This window comes from Malus sylvestris, chromosome 1 (assembly GCF_916048215.2).
Source record: "Malus sylvestris chromosome 1, drMalSylv7.2, whole genome shotgun sequence".
NCBI lineage: Eukaryota > Viridiplantae > Streptophyta > Magnoliopsida > Rosales > Rosaceae > Malus > Malus sylvestris.
In genome coordinates this window covers 1100981-1107188 of record NC_062260.1, presented here as the reverse complement: position 1 = coordinate 1107188, position 6208 = coordinate 1100981, and positions in this window count along the sequence as shown.

The following is a 6208-nucleotide window of genomic DNA, read 5'->3' as shown; positions in this document are numbered from 1 at the left end:
ACTTAAAACCTGATTTCTAGAAGCCTTATCCCTTCCTACAAAGGTGCCACACCTTATCCCTTGTTTTTCTAGAAATCAGCCACAAAACAACCTTTCTAGAAGGCCTTATCCCTTGTCCTACAAAAGTGACGCCCCAAACCTTTCTAGAACTTCTAGAAACCTGATTATTCCTTTCCCCCTTGGTTTCTAAAAGCCTTAGCCTTTTCCTTCAAGGATTGTGTGTTATTATCCTATACAAATTGGACCTTTCAATCCTTTTTCTTTGCAACATAGGGGCTGCGAATTTCAGCCTATAAATACCATCCTTTGCTGCACCATTTAGTCACCACCCTCTACCATATTTTCACTACACCATTCACCCAAACATCCCTCTTGTGCCGTGAGTTTGCAAAGGAGAAGGAAGGAGACTCTTGGAGTCGTGCATGCCATTCAAGGAGCTTGGATTGTTGGAGCGTTTCTAGGTGTTTTCTATCTTTATGTTAATGTTTAAATTTATTTATCTTTGTTTATTTGCGAACATGAGGAACTAATTTCTTTAGAGTTAGAGGGGAATTCAAAGCCATGATCATATGTTTTATATGACTTGATTTCCTCCAGTTATGATTTCATAAATCGTGAATGTGGTTTACTTATCTATTTGATTGATAACATGTTTATGTATGTTGATTGAGGGTCGACAATTAGTTTGCATGCATGAATTTGATGCTAGAGTATAAGGGAATTTCACCTAATCGTTATTAACTTATATTCATAAGTAGTAAAAGTCGCTAGTCATGATTGTGTTAAGTAAATCCTTGGCAAGAGTAACATGCGTATTCCATAGTTATGAATGCCTCGTCAATGCTTATGATTTCCATTGAACTTAATGATCTTTTATATGTGTCTCTATCATGCGTATTCCATAGTTAGGGTCCTTGATAAGAATAATTTGGTTGTAATGCGTATTCCATTCAATTCAATGAATCTAGGGAAATCTGAGAATTAATTGGTGCAATCTAGTTAATTTGGGGCATTGTCATTCATGGTTTGTTGAAAGAGTAACTGCAAATCGAGTCGTATGCATATGTTTCATGTGTGGAGAAGGAACCCTCTAACTAGCCTTTCACCATTCTTTTTCATCCAAATTCGTTTTTCTTAAGTTTGTTTTCAAAGTTTCTGTTTTAAATTTCAATTTCGTCAAAACCAAACCCCTTGCTTTTAAGTCTTGTTTTTAGAGTCAAAACTTGTTTCCTTTAAGTCTTTTGAGTCTTTGAAGTTCTATTTTCGTCCAAATCAATTGTTAGGTCTAGAATTGAGTCTTTTTTATTGTTATTTGTTGTTTTGAGTGTTTTAAGTTAGTTTTGAGTTTATAGAGTCTAGTTTAGTGTTTTTTGAATCTTATATTTGTTGATTGGCATCCCTAGTTAATCCCCGGTCTAGAACGATCCCTACTTGCATCATTACTATAATTGTCATCAATAGGGTTTAATTTGTGTGTTAACTTAATTTTCACATCAAATTTTGGCGCCGTTGCCGGGGATTAGCAAAATTGCTAATCTCCCGTTGTTTCTGTTCATATCTTTTACTTTTGATATTTGATTTAGTTTTCTTTCTTTGATTTTAGGTACGAGAGAAGCAAGATATGGCAATTGCTAACATTCAAGCTCAAATAGCGAATCTTACTTCTCAATTGTCGCAGTATGTCGAAAGGACCACAAGGCAAAGTGTCCCTACATTTGGTGTGTCTTATAGGCAAAAATATCAAGCAAATCAACGTTCACAAAGAGATTGGAGTGATCATTCAACCTCTATGTGGTGGGAATCTCAACAAGTTCAACACGAAGGATATTGGCAGCCATATGAGGAGTTCTATTCAAGTCATGCGCAGCCACCACAACCTCATATACAATATGCCCAACCAAACTCAGGTTCATCAATCGATTATAATCAAATTCTTGAGGAATTAATTTCTTTGGCGCAGGGCTCACAAAATCAAGCCAAGGAGGCTCAACAAGGAGAATATTGGCAACCATATGAAGGGTTCTATACAACGCCATATGCACCACCACAACCTCCCCCACAATCTTCCCAAACAAGTTCAGGTACGTCCTTGGATAATGATACACTTCTTAAGTTACTCACCAATTTGTCTCAGGGGCAAGAAAATCAAGCCAAAAAGATGGATGAATTAGAGAAGCAAGTTGGGCAGATTGTGGAGTTCATGGCCCAAATTCAAGAACAAAGTGAATTCTCCAACGCAAACATTGTAAATTCAATGGAAGATTTTGAAATTACTGAAGCCATCACTTTGGGAAGTACCATGGAGGTTGGAACTGAACCAAGGGTGTCAAAACAAAGCCAAAAGGAGGACGAACATCTACTAATTGAGGAGGAGGAAGAAGACACACCCACGGCAAGGGTAGAACAACCCTTGCCGCAGCCTCCTAGAGTCCATATGTCGTCCAACTCAGGTAAGGTGGTTCCAAATTCAATTGCTTCTTACCCCATTCCACCAAATGTCCCTTTTCCTCGCAGGTTTTTGATTCCTAAGGAAGAAGAGAGTGAAAAAGACATCGTGGAAGCCCTTCCCAAGGTGCAAAGTGATATCCCACTTCTTGGTACTGATGTGAAAATTATGTTGACACACAAATTAAACCCTATTGATGACAATTGTAGTAATGATGCAAGTAGGGATCGTTCTAGACCGGGGATTAACTAGGGGTGCTAATCGACACAAATAAGACTCAAAAAAAATAAACTAGACTCTATAGACTCAAAACTAACTTAAAACACTAAAAACAGCAAGAAACAATCAAAAAGACTCAATTCTAGACCTAACAAGTGATTTGGACGAAAATAGAACTTCAAAGACTCAAAAGACTTAAAAGAAACACGTTTTGACTCTAAAAACAAGATTTAAAAGCAGGGGGATTGGTTTGGACGAAATTAACTTTTAAAACATAAACTTTGTAAACAAACTTTAATGAAAACGATTTTGATGAAATAGAATGGGGGAAAGGCTAGTTAGAGGGTTCCTTCTCCACGCATGAAACATATGCATACGACTCGATTTCCAATTACTCTTTCAACAAACCATGAATGACAATGCCCCAAATTAACTAGATTGACCAATTAACTCTCAGATTTCCCTAGATTCATTGAATTGAATGGGATACGCATTACAACCAAATTATTCTTATCAAGGACCCTAACTATGAAATACGCATGATAGAGACACATATCAAAGATCATTAAGTTCAATGGAAATCATAAGCATTGACGAGGCATTCATAACTATGGGATACGCATGTTACTCTTGCCTAGGATTTACTTAACACAATCGTGACTAGCGACTTTTACTACTTATGAATATAAGTTAATAACGATTAGGTGAAATTCCCTTATACTCTAGCATCAAATTCATGCATGCAAACTAAGTGTCGACCCTCAATCAACATACATAAACATGTTATCAATCAAATAGATAAGTAAACCACATTCACGATTCATGAAATCATAATTGGAAGAAATCAAGTCATATAAAACATATGATCATGGCTTTGAATTCCCCTCTAACTATAAAGAAATTAGTTCCTCATGTTCGCAAATAAACAAAGATAAATAAATTTAAACATTGAAACAAAGATAGAAAACACCTAGAAACGCTCCGACAATCCAACGTCTTGAATGGCATGCACGGCTCCAAGTTGTCTTCCTTCTTCTCCTTGCAAACTCACGGCACAAGGAGGGATGTTTGGGTGAATGGTGTAGTGAAAATATGGTAGAGGATGGTGAGTGATATGTGCGGCAAGGGCTTGTATTTATAGGCTGAAAATCCCCACTCCTAGGTAGCAAAGGACAAGGTTTTAAAAGCCTAAATTGCATAGGATAATAACATCCAATCCTATAAGGAAAACAAGTAAAAAACCAAAGGGAATTAGGGGATAAGGGACGGCACCAAACCAGGAATGGATAAGGGCTTCTAGAAACCAAAATCCCAAGGGAAATAGGTGAAAACTCACGGCATAAGGGATGGTTTCTAGAAAGAAATACAAGGCAGATTTTTAGGCTTCTAGAAAGGTTCTTAGGTGTCATCTTGGTAGGATAAGATAAGGTCTTCTAGAAATCCCATTTTAAGCATCCTAATCTAATTAGAAACCCTCCTAAGTGGCTGGAATGTGGATAGTTTAGGATAAGGATAAGATATGATAGGATAAGATAAGCTAAGATAAGGTTATGGATGAGGTTTTGGATAAGATTCCTTATCTTGAGCTGATTCTTTGGCTTTAATTCTTCTTCTTCATGTAGGAAACCTTGCTTGAGTAGGAAACTTCATACATCTAGGAATCCATCTTCAATTAGGACTCCTACCTTGATTAGGAATCCCAATTCATTTAGGAATCCTTCATTCAAGCCATTTCCTTCTTCAACTAGGAGACTTTGTATCTTCAATTCTTCAACTTTGAAATGCCTTCCTAGGTTCACCAATTCCTCAAATTCGTCCATCCCTTGTGCTTCATGTGCATGAACTCCATTTTAGCCCAAGTTTGCTCCAAAACGCTCCAAATTGCATCCTTTTGCTTACTTTGTCTCTAACACCTGAAAACACATAAAAATAGCTTAAAAGATTAACTTAACTAAGAAAACACAACATAAATGCATAAGAACTAACTAACTAACTAAGGCGCATAAATATGCTCCTATCAAATTCCCCCACACTTAGCTTTTGCTAGTCCTCGAGCAAAACAATGAAACAAAACATAACCTAAACCTTCCAACAATCACCTCAGGGATTCCCAATGGTACATGACACGCCAAAGACCACCACTTTCATAGATTTTAGCCATCCCTACTCTAGAGCACATACTTAATCATAGTCATCACGTACTAGCTCACATTTAATCAATTAAAACAATGTTTTGAATGTAGTAACATGCCTTAGAGAATCCCTCAATTCCTCACTAGATATGCACTCTATTTTCGCTCAGATTTTCTGACCACACATCCTACACTCGTTATATGTGAGAAGATTGATGTAAAAATAAAAACGGATGCTCACATATATGTATGACAAAGAAGCACTTTTCGGAGTTAATAAGCATGTTTATCGATATGATCTCATGAATGGAATGCTACTACTTAGATGCGAGAACCAAGGACACCATATGCTCAAACCAATTTCAAACTCCACAAATTGAAATACACAACACTCAAGATTAAAGTCAAGGGTTATAACGGGGCTTAAGGTATTGGCTAACAAAGACGGATATGGAAAACAAACGTTCTTAAAGCAATAGTAAGCAAAATAATGAAATCATACTCAGAATTCCCATTAGCATGCAGAAATTAACTTTTAAACACAAAGGGAAGATTCAACAACAATTAGGGCCGAATTCACTGTTTTGGACCCTTCCTTCAACAAACAACACTTAAGAACTCTTTTTCACATCTTTTCAACTCCTTTTCATTCTTTTCACAACTTTTTCTTTTTTCTTTTTCTTTTCCTTGAATTTTTTTCTTTTTCTTTTTTCTTTTCTTTTCTTTTTCGTGCCTCATTCAAGACTTTGGCACACCCACAACAAAACTCACTTCCCCCACACTTGTTTTCTGCCAACAATGATCCAAAGGAATTCATCTTGCGTTATGCTTTACTACGTTTTAAGAACAAGGGTGTGGATGGTCCTAATCTAGGCTAGGTAAGGCAATGTGGTTTAACAAGGAAAATAGGCTACACGAGGCTCAACGGGGTTAACACCTACAAAACATAATGGAATAGGGATATACGGCTTTTGGGCTATGGTGGACACTACACAACTTAATCTTGAATATGTGTTATGCAAATCAATAACATGTTTTGAATGAAATGAGCATGAGTTCTAGTGTTTGGTTCTAAGTGATGAAACGCCTTCTAAGTAGCAACCAAGCAAAGAATAATGAGATCATGCAATGACTTTAGAAAACAAAGAATGCACAGATTTTAACTCTCCAAATAAACGTTTAGGCTCAAGTCTTATAGGGTTGTAGCGTTAGTTTGAGTTACTTCCTTCAAGCATGTTACAAAAACTGATTTTTTTCTTTGTGATTACATGTGAATTCGTAGACAACAATGATGATCAAGCATAAACAAAAGAGCATATCAAACTTCCATCCATGTTTGTAACTTTCTTTAACGGTCATGCAATTAAAAACCAATCCTCATCATTGTGTTGGAAAGTACTCTAAGACACAA